This window comes from Falco biarmicus, chromosome 5 (assembly GCF_023638135.1).
Source record: "Falco biarmicus isolate bFalBia1 chromosome 5, bFalBia1.pri, whole genome shotgun sequence".
In the NCBI taxonomy this organism is placed as follows: domain Eukaryota; kingdom Metazoa; phylum Chordata; class Aves; order Falconiformes; family Falconidae; genus Falco; species Falco biarmicus.
The window spans coordinates 82,551,549-82,571,253 of NC_079292.1; the positions used below are offsets into that span (position 1 = coordinate 82,551,549).

At 41.2% G+C, this 19,705-nt stretch overlaps 1 protein-coding gene across 3 annotated transcripts in view; it reads right to left on the reverse strand.

Moving 5' to 3' along the window:
- Positions 1-3,287: 3,287 nt before the first annotated feature.
- Positions 3,288-19,705, reverse strand: part of LOC130150295 (potassium voltage-gated channel subfamily A member 5-like) — a 29,428-nt gene continuing 13,010 nt past the window's right edge. Inside the window, exons 3-4 of one of the 3 annotated variants that reach the window (XM_056341078.1) lie at positions 6,325-6,455; positions 3,288-3,990 (exon numbers count right to left, since the gene is read on the reverse strand). The gene's annotated coding sequence lies outside the window, so the exon portion shown is untranslated. The remainder of the gene's footprint in view (positions 3,991-6,324; positions 6,456-19,705) is intronic. The other 2 variants (XM_056341077.1, XM_056341079.1) reach the window with 2 other exon arrangements.

A 19,705-nucleotide genomic window follows, 5' to 3' on the forward strand; every position in this document is an offset into this window, starting at 1 on the left:
ACAAGGTTTCTTTGCTGCAGAGACACAAGTCTATGGATCTGAATCCTGTGATTAAACATCCTATCATAGCCAGGTCTTTGCACCACATTCACCTCTATGGATTTCAGTCTATCATTTTTCTTATTATTACAGAGACTTTTCTGTTGTGTTTCCTGCCTGCCTTGGACTTTTTTCCTGTAATTATAGGCACAAAGCCCAAGCAGAGGGCTAGGAGCTGGCTAGGGACAGAATCAATTTCTAAGCAAACTCCCTCTTTCAGGTTGAAGATATTTTCATCCAAATTGAATTTTTATTGTAAATTAAAAGCTGATAAATAGAATCAAAGTGATTTGATTAGCCTAGTCTGAAATATAAGCTTTTTAAACCATGAACGCATTTGCTGTTTTAGCTTTTCATCCCAGCCCAAAGCAGAAATCATCCTCAGAACCTCCTAATCCTCAGAGTGAGCAAACCCAGTTCAGTTACCTATGTGCTTTGGTCCTGGCATGCAACATCACAAGCTTTCAAGTCTACCATGGAAATATTGATCTGTCTAGCTGTACAGCTCCTACTAGAGCAGCCCACATAGCTAAGATTATAAATCTTCATATTGTTACTATTTTGGCATTACCCTTTGCTTGAACACCCTTACCAATTTTTTCCTTGAACAAGAAATTCTGTACTAGAGGAGAACAAAATCATCTCTTCCTATGGCAGATATTTAAGGAGGAATGTTAGAATCAGAACATATCCTCCTCGCCTTAGTCAATCAATTTTAGGTGACTTCCTGAAATGAGGGCTGCACCCTAAGATAACTTTCTTTTTCAAGATTATCCAGGCTGTGCTCTGCTGGCTTCACCATAACAAGAAGCAGACACAAATCCTGGGGTCTTTTTACTGTGTGTATGTTGCAATTCCATACATTTGTCAGAATTCTCAAAAGTTACAGCAGTAACTAAATTCCAAAGGGAAGCATTATCTTTGGATTGTAAGAACAGGGGACACTGTAAGCCATGACTGTCCTGGCAACATTTATCAGAAGGATGGAGCAAGGAAGGTAATAAAGAGAAATGCCATTTGCCATACCTAATAAAAGTTACTTGGGAAAGCAACCAAGTTCCTCCAGCAAGTCAAACTTCCTTTCTATCCTTTAATAATGACAAGGAGAAGTTAGAAAAAATTAATGAACATGCATTTGGCAAAACAGCATCAGTAGTTCACCTAAGTGAAAGAAGATGTCCTATAACTAGTAACCTTAATTATTAGCCAGCCCCAGCCATTTGTTTACATGAACATACCTTGTTACTGATTGGAGATGTTTAGATGTTTATACTATATCTCCAAGATATAACAGGAGTAAAATATGAATGCGTTCAACAGCGCAGTGAGGAAGATATGTCTTGATGTAGGTAAGTCTGGAGTCAGACTAGTCACCTGTCATCATGACCACTGTCATCCCTCACAGTCCTCAGACATCTCATTGGAGGTCCTATTGATCTTTCCCTGTGGTAAATACCCTACAGAGTAGCAGATGAAGTGGCTCAGGCTTCGTTCTATTTAAATAGGGCACTGTTCAGTTTATATGATTTAAAATCCTGAACACAGGTTTGGCATACAGCATTAAATGGACAAGGATGAGAAAGCCTTTCCCCCTTCGAATGCTTTATAAATAACCGTATTTGAGGGAGTCTTACTTGCAGCAAGAATATGTTCCCAACACATTGAAATTGATAGAAAATTTCCCATTGACTTCACTAAACTCTGGAGACCCAAAGGAATATTACAGCAGTAAAAAGCTACTATTGTACAATGGCCTCAAGTTTCTCCTAGCAGTGAACATCTTCTAAGAAATATGCCAAGAAAAGCTGAATCTCCACAAAGCAGAAGAGACATTGGATGGTTTCATATCCTTGCTCTGGGGGAATTTAATGTCTATGAATGTTTATAGCCCACAGAAGTTTGGTAAGTTCACTCTAAGATCAAAGCCTATTTCCAGACACTCAAAAATCTACTCATTAAAGCCTCAGACCTCAATGTGTGTGTTCAGTCTGTTCATGTCAGCTACAGCTACACTTAAGCACAGAACTGAGCACCTCATTAGACGTACTCACTGCAAAACAAAATCAAAAATCTTTAATATCCTTGACAAGGGTGAAGGTCCACCAGTTAAAGGCCTAAAGCAGCTTGCATCAGCCCACAGATTCCCCAGGTCGAGTTACTCTGTTCCTCACTAGAAAGGATTAAAAAGAACCCGAAACAAATTCCTTTTAAAAGGTTGTGCTTCATATAAACAAGTTTAATTTAAATGCAGCTAAGCTCTCAGGGTTTCAGTGGGTATAAATCAGAAGAGTTCCACTAACGTCAAAGAAATTAGGCTAGTTCCTGCCAGCAGAGAATCTGCCTTCAAGACTCTGAAAAAAGGCACACCCAGGTCCTACAGCATTCAGTTCAAAAACTAGCACAGGGAAGTACTTTCCTCACACAAACTTCTCAGATCCTTTCTTTTTCATTAACTTCAAATGGTGGAGCAAAACAACCTCCAACCCTTGGATCTGCTGCTTTGGTGCTCACTGGGCTCATTCCCTAAACAGCTATTCATCAGAAGACTTTGGTTTCGTCTGTGCTCTGCCTTAAATGTAGCGTCCATGAATAAGTCAGCAGGATGTGGGTCCTCACAGAAATTAGAGGCACTGTACTCAAATTAGTATCTGTTAACTTCCAATGAGAGCCATATGCTTGGAACTCATCTAACGTACCTGTTCTCACAAAGAACACCCATGCTAGGCCATTCAATGCAACCCAAGCCTTTGCTGTTCCAGGCCAGTGGCAGATTTCCTGGGCTATATCCCTTCTCGATCACACAGTGACTGGGGGCTCTGAAAGGTTAAGCTACCATTCCTTAAGAATCCACTTGCAGATTCTGTGACAAAGGACATATTGCAGCCATTTATCTATTCCTGAGCTGTAGTGACATAAAAGACACATGCACCCTGATGAAATGGGTAACACTGCATTGACTCACATGGCTAATGCCTGTTCTAAACTTAGCCATTATGAGAATTGAAATAAGGGACATACACCTTCGGGGAACAGGAAAATCTACTTTTCAAGTCCAAATAGCCTCATGAAGAAGTATTCCTGAGCTGAGCTTACCACTTACTGGGAATTTTTTCACCATCTCAAATCCTACATCAGAAGAATTTCAGGCTGTGACAGATAGATATAGATTAGATATAGATATAAATATATACGTAGATTAACCCATTTACGATTATCAGTCATCATTATTCAAAAATCGTTATCACTGTTATGCACATGTGATATGGTTCTGCAGAATGGGGACATAATTTTATTGAGTTATAGATGGGAAAAAGGCATGAAGAATACAGGTAATGCACATTTTTGAAATACCAATATAAACATAAACAGGAAAATGTTCAAGTCAAAGTCACATGAAAAATTAGACTAATCTTCAGATGCATTCTAGACTTTTTGTACAGCTTTTTACGCTAAAAGTAGAAATACAAACTGCAGAGATGCAACACATCTCAAGAATACAAAATAAATAAACAAAGATGAATGCCAATAAAACAAAAAGAACAAACACTTGAATCTTCTTCCAGAATTATGAGAAACTGATATGTAAGAACCATGGGGAAAGATGCCCGAACTATGACATGAACTCATTTATTTCCAAACAAAATGTCAACTAGTAAAGTCTTCTTGTGCCGGGGAGTGAGTTCAAAGCATTTAAACTTTTATGGGACCCCTGCACACTGCTTCTGTGGTGCCGAACAATTCCTCTACTAGAGAAACCTCCAAGCAGAAGAGATTTTCAATAATTTGAATGAAGAAATCCAACTCACTGAGAACATGTTCTTGATGGGGACATCACAGTTATTTATCCAGGAGAATATTTTTCGGCAACTTCTAACCCAAGATGATGTGAGAAGAAGGAATAAATGGGTTTGGTTTCAGTCTCTGCAGCAGTGTCTTCCTAATGGTCAGTATCTGCAGGAGGAAAGCAAACAGACTTCTGTAATACGAAAAGCTACAGTAAATATCAACAGCAAATCGTTAGGCTCCACACTGGATACAGAATTATGGCTTAGAACCAAGTGAAAGATGCACCGTTATTTCACATTCTTTTCAAGGGCATTAATATTAATTGAGTGACACCAAGCACCCTCAGTGGTCTCCCTGCTGGAAATGTTGTCTTCATCAATTTGTTTGCATAACCAAATACCCTAGAGAAAAACAGTACTGTTTCTACTTTTACAGTTCTTGCAAATTAGATTTTTATGGTAGGTTGCTGGGGTTTTTTCTCTCCAGAAAAATAGGTCAGTTCCACTGCAGTAACACACACAATCCATGGCCCACGTTTCTGCTTGCAGTGACTACACTGGGTGCGACCACCCCTTCAAGCTGGGCATTTGCACGTGCAACTGACTGCTTCAACTGGACAAATGACTACTTGCAATGGACAGATTTCCCCTGACTCCTGAGTTGAACCAAGGCCTAATACTTAAGCCTTTTTCTACTTCCAATCTCCCTCTCTGAAAATAGGGACCATAAATATCCTCTCCCAGGAGATTAGTCCTGAAACTTTATTGGGCTTAAAGTTACGTTCAAACAATGTCCTAATAAAAACAGTGGCTATTGAATAGTAAATAAAATGTGTTCCAAGGACATCAAATCATGATTACAATGACTTCCATTTTTGCATAACTTCAAAAATAAGTGTGTTTTTTTCTTTACGTATTGGAAAATAAAGACTTGGTATACAATAATAAGTTAAATAGATGGAAATATAAATGTAAAAAGTAACAGAAGATTGCTTAAGAACAGTATTTTAAAAACAGAAAAGATATTCCCAAGTAGCTTCCCAGGCAGCCTCTGTAAGACAAAACAGGGGAAAAAAAAAAAAAAGAAGAAGAAAAAAAAGGGATATTTTAAAGTAGATTGAACTTAGTGGTATCAAAGTAATCGGTTTCAGCAGGGTCTGAAAGGGAGCAAGCAGTATTCTGACCATAACAGCACACCTTTACCATACTGCTTTACAGACACATCTGCCTTAAATTGATCATCATTAAACGGCATCTTTTTTCAGTGTGTGTGCAAACGCTTCACTTCACCAGGTAGCCCTGAAAGGGCAAAGAGGAGGGAGAGCCCTACAAGACTGGTAATTCACATTCCCAGTGCTGTAGCACAGGGACCACACGGCCACCTCACTGTTTGTCAGGGAAGGTTGCCCTGTCATTTGTATGTTCCCTAGTTTTGGTAAAGTTTTCCAAAGCCCTGACAAAGCCCAAAGATGACTTACATGCAAAAACAGCAAAATGAAATCCATTTGAAAGACTTTGAACTGAATCTGTGTGAAATAAAATAAACATTTCTCCCCACTCCCAAATAAAAAAGACAGTTTCTATCAAAAAAGCTGTCTATGCATTAATCTGCAGTTAATCTGCAGACTCAGTGCCAGAGCTGGCACCCTTTGAAGTTAAAGGAAAAACTCCTGCTGTCTTTATGATGCCCAGATTCCTGACCAAATTGAAAAATAACATGGTAATAGGCTTCCTAAGCTCTGAATAGCTCTCTGAAGATCACTGTCTTGCTCCACTGATTATAGGAGATGTCAAGGTGACTGGGTTAGATACTTCAAATTAGCTGAGCTGGAAACAATAGCTCCCTAGAAGGGCTCCTGATTTTGTTGTGAGTGATGTCAGAATTAAGCTCAGCCAGCACAGAATGGCAGATTTGAGGAGAAAAATAGGGATTCACATTTCAAAATAAAATACCTGGGCTTTCTTCTGATTTTACTGATTCTACTTTTTTTACCTTTTTTCTACTGATTCATGTTTAATTTTATGACAGTTTTTCACAGTATTTTTATACTTTTCTTTCTTTTGTCCTCCTGAAGAAAGAAGAAGAAGGTTGAAAAAAAAGAAGGACTTTTTAAAAGAGTTATAATTTTATTTTTTGCATAAATTTATTCAATTGATGTTAAATTAACTGAACTTGATGAACTTTTCATATAAAGCAGAATAACTATGTTGCAGAAGTGGCATTTTGACACTCTTTGATTATATATCTTCTATTGCAGCAACTTCTTGATTACAAATTTTTAGCCAACTTAAAGGCACAAGTACTAGAAGTCCCTGCAATCTGGCATCCTAAACCATAATCTTTCAGAGTAGCATAGAGAGATCTGGTTTTAGTAGTAGAGCATCTATGGTACAACATAGTAGTGTATGTAATACAAACTAGGATAACACAGGGTAAGAGATTAATATTCTGCATCATACTGTGCTCTGTTATTTTTATCCTGCTGCTTCTTTCACTCACCATCTCATGACTCACACCCTCCCCACACTGGAATTTCTGTCTCAGTCTCGTGGCTCACTGGTGTGTTATGGAAGACGATGCCGTGGAAAGCCATCTGGAGAACAGCGCTACCGCATGAGCTCCAGGTTGCTCTTAAAAACAAAGAGAGACAACATCACTTACTGATTTATTGCGTAACTGCTTTGATTATTACAGCCTCTTTAGCAAACTGTCTTCAGTATTTGTGAGGGTTGCAGTTCTTCCTTTTTTTACAGCTTTGGTGACATCGCTGGAAATAAGGTGCCAAAAGTGTTCCAAGTTACAAATAGTCACACGAAAGCTGCCACTGCACAAACCATTAGAAAAATTACAGGACTTACCCTGTGAGATGATAAAGGGCTCTTGTGAGACACGTTAATGAAATTCAACATCAGTAAAAAAGCTGTTCCTTACACATTTCCTCATTAACTTAATCACCTCAGGGATATGGTCTTCAATGCCACACCGGACAGACCAGCAAGGATCTATGCTTCATGAGTCCAAGCCAGTTACTTGGCGTGGGATGGGAAGGCCAGGTCACAAGAGGAATTAGATGCTTAAATCCTTACTAATTGCATGAACAGCTACTGTGATCCACAATATAGAAAATCAAAATTCCAGTTCAGCCTGTTGCTGTATAATCCTGCACTCATACTTCTTAGTGGACTCAGTTTTCCAAGTGCCTAGGCTGTGGCCTCTCTTTAAATCCAGAAGTAACATGGTGTTCACTAATCAGGAACCTAAGTTCTACCATACCCCAGAAATTAGGGAGATCACAGGGAGCATAATTATTTTCCCTTACCTCCTAGTTAAGCGCCCTTGCTCATGAATCCCAATTCCTGCCTGTATCTGAACTTTCATCATAGTCTTCCCAAGGGCATTTTCTAAGCAGTCAAAATCCAAGATCAAAGAGGTTTCACTCTTTACACGAACAAGCACATATTCCCTAGGCTAAGGGAGTACTTCAACACCATTTGAATCAGCAATCAGAACCACATCATCCTTCAAAAAATATTCTTACCAGAAAATAGCTAGAAAATCTCAGGCTAGAAGGTGATGTGTTCTCCTTTTTTCCCCCTGACACTTTAGAAAAGGAACCTCATTGGATGGAGTGAAAGAAGCTTTGCCCACAGAATATCCACATCAGCCAAAAAAAGGCACTTATCTGGGGGAAAAGGCAGTAAAATCCTAACTCAGGGAAGAGAATTCCACTCAGTAGCAAGATTCCTCTCATATAGGTACTAGAGCAATGAGCTCTTAAGGATCTTATCATGTATCTAGCCAAAGTAATCTGCCTTTTTGCTGAGGTGGTAGGTAGGAGTCAGCTTGGTTCTAGAGCAAAGTTAGCAGAATGATCATTCATGCTCCACTGCGTTATTCCAGCTTTCACAGAAAAAGGTACCAAAGGATCTCAGCTAGCCCTTCATTCCATGCCTTTAGATTCCCTGGCCTCCTGCTTTTCCTCTCTGTCAAATCTGGTTATTCAGGTAACACTGGGAAACATAAAGCATGTTTTACTCCATATGTGCCTTGGGACAAATTTCCTATCCTGTAACCTCAAGTCCTCCACATGGATTTCTGATGGTGACTGAGAGAACAGTCAATGAGTCTTTTGTTGGTGAAGTAGCCTAATCCAGCAGAAACACTTTGCTGCTCAGCATCCAGACGCCACCTCAAGTCACCCATCACATCCTCTGCTCTCTTGTCCATTCTCAATGTAACTGGCTGCCTGGAGGGCAGCAGATGTGCATGGTAGAGAAGGAAGACTGAAGGCTTGCACATCCATGCCACATTCAAATGTCAGGTCTTCCCTGAATCCAAAGGGCAGAAGCTTCCCTCAGTCCACTCTCAATCTAGAAATGTGACCTCAAAACACCAGTCATGTCATTTCTCTCAGAAAATTCCTCCAGCTGGAAGACAATCAATGCAAGAGCCTGAGGAGAGCCTGAGGAGGATGTGATTAGTGACCTGAAATGAAGCCTGGACAAACTGCAGTAGAAGCTTCCACTAGAATCTCTTCCACCAGAGTTAGCACCTCAGGACAACAAATGCTGCTGCAGTTTGAAAGATGATTACCAAGAAAAACAAAAACAACAACAACAAACAAGCTAAAGGGAATCGGGGCAGCCAGAGAAAATCTTGTTAAAGCAGCAGGGTCCTGCTGTGAGCGGCTGTGAGCTTTCTGTTCAATAGACAGGCTCCTTGCTACTACTGACTTAAACAAGTTTTTGCTTGTCAAACTCTGATCAGCAGTTCTTTAAAGTGATGTTCATCCTGAGCTGCAACCTCTTGTCCTGAACCTGTATTTGCCTGCAGCTCTTCTAAGTTGACTGTACAAATTAACACGGACTCTTACAGTATCTTACTTTTCAGCTTTGTCTTATCATCTGAGGAGCAAAACAGGCCAGGAAAGCAATTGCTCAGAACACTCAGGAAACCACTTCTAAGAAGAGCTCTCCATTCACATATAGCTGGTGCCGGGTCTCTTCACCTCCCCCCACTCATCTCCTCCGAATACAAGGAAAGGAAGATGCAGGGACACAGTCCATTGTGCTCAGTTGTAGTCAACTGGTATACAGAATAGAGCAAAGCAAGGAACTTTCTCAATGAACTGTTTTCTTTAGAGGATGTTAGGTCCTCAGAAGAGACATTTTTCGTGTAAACATGCCTGTTTCAATTTAGAGTCCCCAGGCCTCCAGGAGGTTTCATTCATCTCTGATAGCCTGAGACATCAAGACCAACCCCCTTCCCCATGCTGATCATTCAATGAGAAGGTCAGCAAAGCTCTGATTCTGTGACTGTTGGTCTGTGTCAATACAGCCTTCTGGTTTGGATATTTACATCCCTACCTGAAAAAATGTCTTTTGTCGCTGTTAAGCCATAAACCCATGCATGTGCTTTTCTGAACTCATCCCAGTTTAATCCTATGCCTGGGAATTTTCATCTTTATCTGCTAGTGGATTTCCCATACTCATTTTAAACAAGATTTTTAGTGGGGATTCTAGAAAAAAATATTTTTTTTTCCTTTAGTGAGTCAGAAGAAGGAGTTGAGACCTAGAAGGTAAATTAAATCCTAAAGTATATATAATCACTATAATTTCTGGATAGCACTGATCAATTTGCCTAACGTCTGCACCCTGCATCGCGTGTAACTGTATCTTCATGGCAAATGGAGGCCCACCATCAGAGTGCATCACTGGAAAGCACTTACAGTTATTGATGCAAGATTAAAGCCTTTAAAGATAAAACTGAATCTTTAAAGCGCAAGAATTTTGCCTTGAACATAAAGCGTAACCAGTTTCAAGACACGCATAGTACTATATTTGGAACAAGAATTAATAGGAAAGGAATCTGAAAAAACCAAACATCCCTACTCGATATTTTGGCACCAGAAGTGTGTGAGATATTTCTCTATCTTACAAAGAGTTTCTGTCCTAAGAGGAAAGGTTCATAGTTTTGTTTTTTTCCCCAAGAAACTACAAGAAAGTTTTGAATTTACCAGTATTAATGGATTTATGCAACTTTTATACTTATTCTGTCCATGAATTAATTAGTTGCCAATCTCACTGTATTTTAAGTAAGATCAGCACCAGATGGCGAGCAGACAGACTTGCTTATTAAGGGGTTTTATCAAAAGAGTAATTCAGTAAATATACCTCTGAGACCCAGTACTGATATTGCAAAGCCTAACAAACTTTCCTAAGAAATTGCCTGATGCTGTGGCAACTGGATTCAGTTTTAAGTTATTTACAGAGGTCAGTACCCTCTCCTTGAACTGTGATCTGTCTAAAATAGAACGTGAGCTCAGTTCTGACCCCCGTGAAGGCAGTGGCACAGCACCAAGTGTCTTCAGCTGTATCAGGACCGGGACTACAATTTTTAAGGTGATACTGGCATTTACCTAAACTGCATGTTTTGACTGCCACGGTAAGGGTTAGATTAGCTCTCTCATTTGCATGCATGCAGTTTAATTAGATCAGCCCTGATACGTTCAGCAGTATGAGAGCAATCATTTGGAGGCATCACTTTTCCTCTGCTCCCACTTCTGCACAGCCTCTGTGAGGGCAGACTTTATGAACTGGGAATGTAGACCAGGAGCACATCCACATCAGAAAAACACATCAGAAAAATACCAGCTCCCTTAATATAACATAGTATCGAGTCAGGTTCCTGGTTCCTGCAGCTACCACCTGACTATCTGCAAATTCAGGCTGGCAAGGCAATGTTGAGTCTGACAGTATGTAACTTCAATAGGTGTTGCTAGAGCCCGTAGGAGGTGTTGTCTCTCAGCCTCACAGAGGCTGTCAAAATTAGCAGGACAGCTTGATAAGGCAGTCTTGCTAACGGCTTTGGTAGTTGTACAAAGAACCAGGCCACTCACAAAGGAAAAAGAGCAAAAAATGAAAGCCTGTTTCAGGAGAGTCCCACACACCCACAACCAAGACACAGAGATACTTTCACGACAACACTTGAACATCTCAGGAATAAGATTATGGTGCTCAGAATGGCTAATGGACACAGAAGGTACCCAATGGAGTCCTTAATCATTCACTGTTGTTCCTCTTAACTTCAAGCACTCGGCAGCCTAGCTTGGCCTCCTAAAATCTACAGCAACAACTGGATAACACAGCTAGGTCCCAGCAGGTCCTGACCTTCTAGTTCATATTCAAAGGACAGACTTCCAGTGGATGCATTCGTCATTTGTTCCTGTGAAGTCTGCACTTGCTTCAAGGAAGGCTGAATGTCCACTGTCAGTGACAGATCTGGTGTGATCGTGGGAGAAGGCCACGCAAGGGTTCTCAATGACCTTGTTTCGCTGAATATTTACATTTTCTCTGGAAAGGCAGAAGTGAGGTAGTGTAGCCTGCAAATGCTCTATTTATCTACACCAGTTGGGACAAAAAGGAATTTTGAGGTCCTTCAGAGAAAGAGGAAAGATCTAGATGAATACACACCAAAACCACCAGTGAAACTTGCAGTGGCATAATTTGTAAAGAAAATACCCTCAAATGTATTAAAGAGATCTGTATATGTTTCAAAAAAAGGCTAGAGCACCTCTGGCTAAGTCTAAACAGGCTGTTTGACAAGAAGCTAGCCCAAACGTTCAACATTACCATTTAAATCTGAATCAGCCTGACACTGCCACAGTGAACATTCAAGTTCAACTCAACTTTGGGTCAGTGCTCTACTTCAGCGACTGAGAAAGCCCACCAGTGTAGACATGGCTTTCATTACCTGCAGGGTGAAGGCTTGTGATGACTACGCAAGCTGCAATCAAAACTACAAAGATGCTAGGGGACCTGTGGAAAAGAGAATGAAGCTGAAAATGTCACATCATCTTTACATGCATCAGTGGATCAGCCACTTTTGAGATCCTGTGTGCAGCTTTAGATGCTGGAGCTTAAAACAGATGAGAAGGCTTATAGGAAACATGCTAATGGTCCAGGGCTTCAATAAACTGGCATACTAGAAGTTGGAAAGGCTGGGTTATTTGCCTTATAAAGGGTACACACTCTGGGAAAAATGTATTCTACATAGTACCTGGTAAATCTGATAGACTGGGACTTTTTGTTCCCTGGAAAAAAAAAAATCCACAGAAAGTGCCTAACATATAAAGCAGAAAATTTAAAAACACGAAAAGGAATTACCTTTTTATACAAAATGTAATTAAGCTATGGAACTTAGTGACACAGGCAATCATACAGGCCAAGCACTTAAATGGATTCCAAAGGGACAGGACACTTATGAGAATATCCAGATTATAAACTACAGACAATAAAAACATGGAATAGATTGCTATTCCATCTCTCTTTTCAAATACCTGGTACCCGCATGGCATGCTGTGATGCGATGCAAGGCCTTTAAACATCAGTTTATTACCTGTAAGCCCTCAGAAAAGTTTTCTTAAGGGAAGTCCAAAAGTCCCATTTGCCTCAAATTCCTTCCACCTTCTGCAGCTCCGTTTTTTCCAGGTTAAGTATTATCTACTGACAGTGACACCCAGCCTTACATAATGCCATTTGATGCCTTTCTAGAAAGCACAGAAACAGACTGAATTGTAATTTAGTCTCAGAGCTGACAGTGAATAACAATTATCTCATCCCCACTCTTTCTCAAAGTGTGCTTTCTGTGATTTTTTTCACCAGTTCAGAACAAGGCTGAGACTGACTGCTACTCTGTCCCACCAGCAGTGGGAAGTTTACTGAAAGCAGCAGCAGTAGTACTATTTGATCCTACATCTGCTGAAGCCAGTTGCAAAATTTCCATTCAGTTTTACAGTAGAGGAACAGTCCTTCAGAGTCCAAACACAATTTGCATCAAATAAGGGTGCGGCAAGCATCTCTCTGGCCCAAGTTCCCTTTACCAGCATGTTTTGCAGGTAAGAATAGTAAAAGTTTTTTCATACCTTATAGGATTATGTTACTTTTCATTCAATACTCATGAAATTTAGTAAGACCTATGATGTCTCTGCATATTGAGCAGCACAGGTCATTCTCAATGCCATCATGGGTGATACCAATTGCCTTCAATGACCACAGATGACAAAAGGAATTTAGCACCTAAAAAACATTGCTCAGCACCTTGTTGAATTGTGCTCTTTGTGTACAGCAGCTTATAGAGAAGGCACATCTGTCTGTTTCCAACAACTTTCAGTGTCTTTCCTGACTTCTCAGATGACTTGTAAAAATGGGGATTGCCTACCTATGGAAAAGTCATGTCTATCCCGATTAATCTCTGCACAGTCATTCTCCCTTAAAAAAATAAAGATTAAGTTTGTTTCAGTATTCTGGACTGTTACATGAGTTAGGCCTACCTTTATTCCAAATGTGATAATTCAGAGGAGTATGTTCCATTTCAAGCCATCGTACTTCAGATCTAGCGGGTTTTTTAATCAGCTTACACTTCCCAAGTGTTCCCATGTAGATGAAGCCTTAGTTTTAGAAAAACTCTATCTCCAATACCTGGTCTTTCTCTAGAGCAGGAAAATTGCTGCAAATTCCTGATTTCAAAGCCTGAAAAGTCATAGTAATGACCCTGTCACATACACTGCGTTTTCCCCAAACAAATGTAGCTGCACCAAAATAGACCAAAATTCTGCAATAGAAACTGCAAGATGATTCTCAGAACATATCTTGTGGCAATGCCCCGGATACACTTCTGTTCCCAAATACCTTATGATTTATCACCTATGGGGATAACAAAAGGTAAGGCTCAACTCTTTGGGGATTTGCCTTTTTTTTTTTTTTTTTTTCTGGAAAATATGCTTTTGTAAGATCTTCCTTGCTTTCAGCCTGTGGGCTTATAGCATTATTTTGAAAAGCCACTAGGCAGATGGTCCCCAAATGTGAGTTAATAACTTGTAGGTAGCTTTTGGGGAAGCTTTTTGAAATCCCTTCATGCAAAATGATTTTGCATACTGCCTGCATGCCATTATTTGGCTATTCTAACATACTATTTCAAAATGGTCAAGAGAAAATGGCAGATGATGTTCTATATGTTTTACAGCAGACTGTTATATTTATTTTGCAGTGGTAGAAGAATATAAAGGGAAGACAAACCATGCACAAGGCTTTTACTGAAGATATTTCTAGAAGTCTGCAGTGGCTACAAGGCCAGGATGATTTGGCATCTGCCTCTCTCCTGTAGCCCTTCTACAGCAGCTTCTACCCTGCTGTCAATCAGCACCTCCGGACAGATCTTCTGCAGGGCTGCTCTCCAGCCACTCCTCTCTCAATGTATAATTGATCCCAGCATTACTCCCTCCCAGGTGCAGAATATGGCATTTTCATTGTTACATTCCATTCTATTAGTGATAGCCCAATGCTCCAGTCTACCTAGATCCCTCTGCAAGCCTTCTGGAACTTCAGAAGAGTCAACAGCACCTCCCAGTTTGGTATCATCATCAAACTTGCTAAAGGTGCATTCAACTTCTGCATTGATAAATATATTGAACAGAATTGGCACTAGAATCAAACCCTGAGGAAACAAGAACTTTGGCCCAAGGTATTAAAAAAATCAGCTAAGAGCTCTAAGCTCATAGTTACAGCGAGTTAATTTCTTCCTCAAGCACAGCAAAACCACCTACCGCAAGGGACCAGGAAATAACAGTTCCTTCAGGAAAGGGACACAGTTTGGAGGATAAAGAACAGACTTTCTTCTCAGAAAACACATATTGCTAATACAGATGCATCTATATTTCCTTTTTAAAAACCCCAGCTGCTTCACTGCTCACGGCTCTCCTGAGGAGAGCCTGAAAGAACCAATACATGAGGGCTACTAGCCACATTTCTTATGGCATCATTGGAAGGGTCTCATCAACTGCATCGGTGATGAACATAGTATAAGAACATAAAAAAACTTATTGCTTTAGCTACACCAGAAGGGTAAAGTTTAGTGATCAGAGTGATAAACTTGTTTGCAGAAACACAGAGAAGTGCATCTCTCCTACTAGAGAGCAGTAAATTGACAGGGTTTTTGGCTAGGTGTACCTTACAGTTTATTTTAGTTTATGACTGTAAAACACGTGGGCAAAAATTGTGACCACGTGGTCCTTAAAATTAAGGTATTAGCCTCCCCACCAGGAAATGTGCCCTCTCCTGTGCACCCCAGTACTGTGTGATCTTGGAAGGTTGTTTAGAGCTCAGTTATGCTTTTCAGGTCCAGTCTTAAACATGGCATAGAAATATGCTTCCCGTCCATTCTCAAATCAGGCCAGAAAGTCCTGTAGCAAATGCCAACGGTGGGCATAATGTGCATGGATAGTTGGTTAGTAGCTAGAGAAGAATAAACCAACTCTTTGCAGAGTGCCTTATGCTTAGGAAAGCAAATAGGATGAGCTATTTGCTCATATAACAATGAACTATGAGCTCCAGCAAGTAAAGGAGCTACAGCTAGTAGTGCCGCTGTGCAGGGCTGCTAAGGGGCATGCAAGCCAATGTACTCAACCACAATCTATTTAAAGTCCAATAGTAAAGATCCAGCCTTCCTTTCCTTCCTCCTACCCCTCCAAGCTCATCATTCCAATGCAGCTGAAAAGGACATGAGCTTTAATTTCAAGGTTTTGTTTCCTCAGCTTGTAAAACACCAGGATGGTATGAGATGGACCATGACAAACCTGACCACAAACTCACTGAAATCAAGAGGGCTTGTTCTCTCTGCCCCCTGCCCAATTACAACAGACTTTAGAACAAGTTAGAGGTCTGAAAAATGTTCTGAAAGTACTGCTAGAAGGAAGGAAGGAACTCTGTCTCAATATGCAAGCCACTACTTGCCTTATTGGTAAGCACAAATCTGCTTCTTGCTGTTATTCTGTAAATCCCATCTAATCAGTATTTGCTACGCTTCAGAGAAGTCTGCAAACATACCCGGGTTGATAGCATATTTCATTCATCATGTCTTTCATGTTTTGATAGAGCAACAATTTAGAAGAACTAATGCCACAGCTTTTCCCTAACAGAAGCAGTACTAATTCAGATCTTTCTTTCCCCCATGTAGTCAGCTACCTTTACAAAAGTTGTAAAAAAACATTACTTTCTTCAAGGCTGGTGTGCCTTTGCCAAATTTGGCTGAAAATAGCTAACAAGCTCAAAAGTTACCGATGATCAAAAGAGTAACTAAAAAAACTTTGTTTCCCTTAGAAACCACCAAACCCTTCTCCAAAATGAATCAGAGTGAACCCAGTTGAGTTCAACATACTGTTTTCTGTAACTCTGATATAATCTGTTTCTGTGGTGCTCCGTGCAGCAGTTACAGAGCGATCCCACCAGCAAACAATGTGCGAAAACAGCCGTATCTAAACTTCCTGCGAAGGCCACTGCTAAGCCACGGTGTCCCTTTGTGGAGAGCCATCCACAGCACGAGGTGGCCCCGGGAGCTCTGCCAAGGCCAGAACATGCACACCATAGCACACGGGCTGGTGTGTGCAGCACCAGGCACCACCACATCCACTCAGCCTTGTCAACATGTGAGCATAAGGCAAACAGAAGAGAGATGATGATGGGAAAGAGACTGCCGACTCTGCAAAAGACAGATAGTGTTGGGAGAACAGTGGTGTGCAAGACCACGCTGCAAAAAGAATTCTGCCATACATCAACGCTGCATGCAATATGCTCTCCACAAGGAGAGCTGCTACTCCTGTTGAGCACTGACCCACGGAGCAACTCAGCAGATCCTGCTTCTCACAGAGGCAAGACACTGCCAGTCAGCAGACCGAGCTCAGCACTGAGCTCAGCTGGAGCTGCAAGGCCCTGCCACTCACTGAGCACTGTTTTGCCTCAGTGAAAAGCACCAGCTCCTGGCCCCAGGCTCCTGCTGCGATCCAAACTCAACAGAGCCAGCAACTCAGCGGGAGCCGGCTGTAGCTCTGGATATAGACAGCCAATGTATTCTCAGTGAGCACTGATATTGCACCCTCAGAGCACGCCCTGCAAGGGTTTAACCCCTGTACAACCCCCTGTTCACTTCGGGTGGTCTACTTTTCTTCAAGGAAAGCAGCGTTTGACCTGCCCTGTGTGAAAGCCTACTATCTGTTAACAAGACATTTGCTCTGATGAGGCAGTCAGAATGAGCGTACTGCAAAGCCCATAAAAATTATTGACATTCATAGCACCATTAATCAGCTGCACTCATCCTCCGAATTCTACCATCTCGCTGTGAAATGGAAAGCTGCAGGCTTGATTCACTGCAGATCAACTCAGCTTTACACTGTTCTGTCCCAGTCACGTCAGCACCATACTGGAAAGAACAGCCACACATCAGGCAGGAGATCTGTCTGAATCGCTCTGTTTGTTATCCTCCCCGTTAAACCTTGGAAAATCCATTTTTTGCCAGGATCATTTGCTGTTGTTCCTCCCTTTGGGGAAGATGCTAATTGGCTGTTTATCATCTGGTCAGAAAGGGGAATTGAATATTGCCTGAATGAGTCACACAGCCTGCTGGAATTCACGCCAGCCCTCTCCTTAAATTGAGAAGGTATGCACAGCACACACCTGAGCAGAGACACTTCACAAGTAAGGCTTCTTTTCAGTAAAGGTACCTGGCTCATGTCTCCTATTCAACAGAGACTAAAACTTTACAGAATCAGCCATTGGCAGCACTCCCAGGATATTTTTCCATTCGCACATATTTCTAAAAATGTCAACGCCAGTCTAACCATTCTCATCTGGGAAGCCTGACATCAGATGTACATTAGCCTGGAAAAAAAAAAAGTCCAAAATGCAAGCCCCTTCTAAAAAGGAAAACAAATTCAAAGTATGTTGCATTGGCTCCTGCCTCTGAGCTCTACGCAAATAACAGGAGGAAATTTTACAGTGTGATTTTACACCAAAGACAATTCAATAAGAAAAAATCAGACAAGGCAATAGTATGGGTTCAGGAATGAGAAGTGGATGGTGCGTGAGTTTCTTGTTCAAGCTTGATTCCTGTATGTTTGCGTTTGTTACCCAACAGCACACAAAAAATGTCCCAGGCAGGGCCTTAAGAGCCAGGATGCTTTCTTCACAGTCCTGGAATTAAAACCAGGCAGCTAAACAACACTACATCTGACTGTGGGAGAGTTTCCCCAGGGAGGAAGCATTTTGGCTTGAGCATTTTGTTCCAGTCATCAGCCTCCAATTATTTTCTCTTCCAAATTCAGACCCTTCACACACCTTCCCAGCATCACCTGTTTTGCCTGAGAACCTAGTGCAGACGAATGAGACATGCTGTGCTGCCATTTTGCTAGCTGAGTTCAGGCAATAAGCAATATTGTTTCCACACTCTCTTCTCCCCACAGCACATGCTGTCAGCATGCTATCCCTGTAAGAGAGATCTCTATTTAATTTGGTCTGTCAAGACTCAAGGAAAACAAACGGTATGACTGCAGCCCTCGAGTCCATCTGAGTAGGATTCCTGCAATGGAGTAGATGTTGACTTGTAGATTAGTAGAACTAATCCACAAATACAGAGTGAATAGAGATCAGGATGTGCTTCTGAAATATTTTAAATATATATTTCACTGTCCATGGATGCTGCAAAATGACTTTACAACTTCTCTCTCTAGGGGAAATAAATAGAAAGCCCCCCCTTCCTTACTGGCTCCAATGGGGATTTTGTCCATTGCCTCCAAGATGAGTTTGGCTCTTGAATTATACTTTTACTTTCTTGGCAATCTACATGTTATTTACATGTCCATTTTAAGTAGGTATCCTGTGCCTAAATATTAAATAATACATAAACATGATAAACGGAGGTTTTAACCTTAATTGTTGTCGAAACAGACTTTAAAGACTGATATCCTGCATAAAAAGTTTCATCAGACACTTCCCAGATGTCAGACCTCAGCATTCCAGACCCCAGGTTTTGGTGGCCTTTGCTGTAGTCACCTAAGACATGACCCCCACACTAAGCTATCTGCCCACCCATCTGCTGGAGAAAACCACCTCCACAGCAGAAATCCCTCAGCCGGCAAGTTCTGTTGTCCAGAACATTTACCAGCGTCAAACAGGCCCTCAGTACTCAGAAGTCTTGTCCTGCCAGTCCTACTGAAGGATGACAACCTCTCCCAGAGGAATGAGACAAAGGAGAAAAATGAGTCATCAGGAGAAGGACAGTGTTCAGTGGAAGCTCAATGGGATGCTTGGGTATACAAAAACTAAAAAATAAAAACCCACTGATAGGTTCACTTGCCCTTAGCGGCCCCTTCAGAGGGCCTTGCTTCTCACCTCTTTGTTGGTGAGGCTGACAGCATTAACATCTTAAATTATTGCAGTTAGACCTGCAAAATCCACAAATTACAGTGTCCGAAAAGATGTCAAGTGGAATTTTGCTCCTAGACATGCATACTTCTTCCCAGTCTGACTGAACTTAACTAATATTCCAGTCCCTGGGGACCGCAGCAGAGCAACTGCTGGCATATAGATTCACCTTGAAGTTAAAGAAGAATTCTAGTGGTGGCTTACTTCCTGCCTGTGCTGGGTGGGCCGTGATTTCCACAGCACTAGAAGCAGTAATACAGTTACACATGCTTGTAACAGTTTTGTTTCCAGTATTACATCCGAAATCCCAATGCTTTGTAAAGGAAGCCTGGCGATGCTTTCAGACCAGTCCTTACTTGCACGCACGTTTTTCTGAGGCTATCTCCACGGATTTAGAGAAGTCAAAGCCATTTGGAAGCTGACAATGCTCAGAAAGTACTTATCTGTTTTGATCTTTAGCTACTCTCCTTTACATTTGCAATTAGTTTATTACCAAATTATCCTTTTAGCATATATGCAAAGGGAAGCAAACTTAACCCACAGTTTGTGTCAGGTACAGGCCTTGTCTGTGTCAGGTACAGGCCAAGCAAACATCTGCAGACCATTCATGTGAGGCTGAGCATCAATTT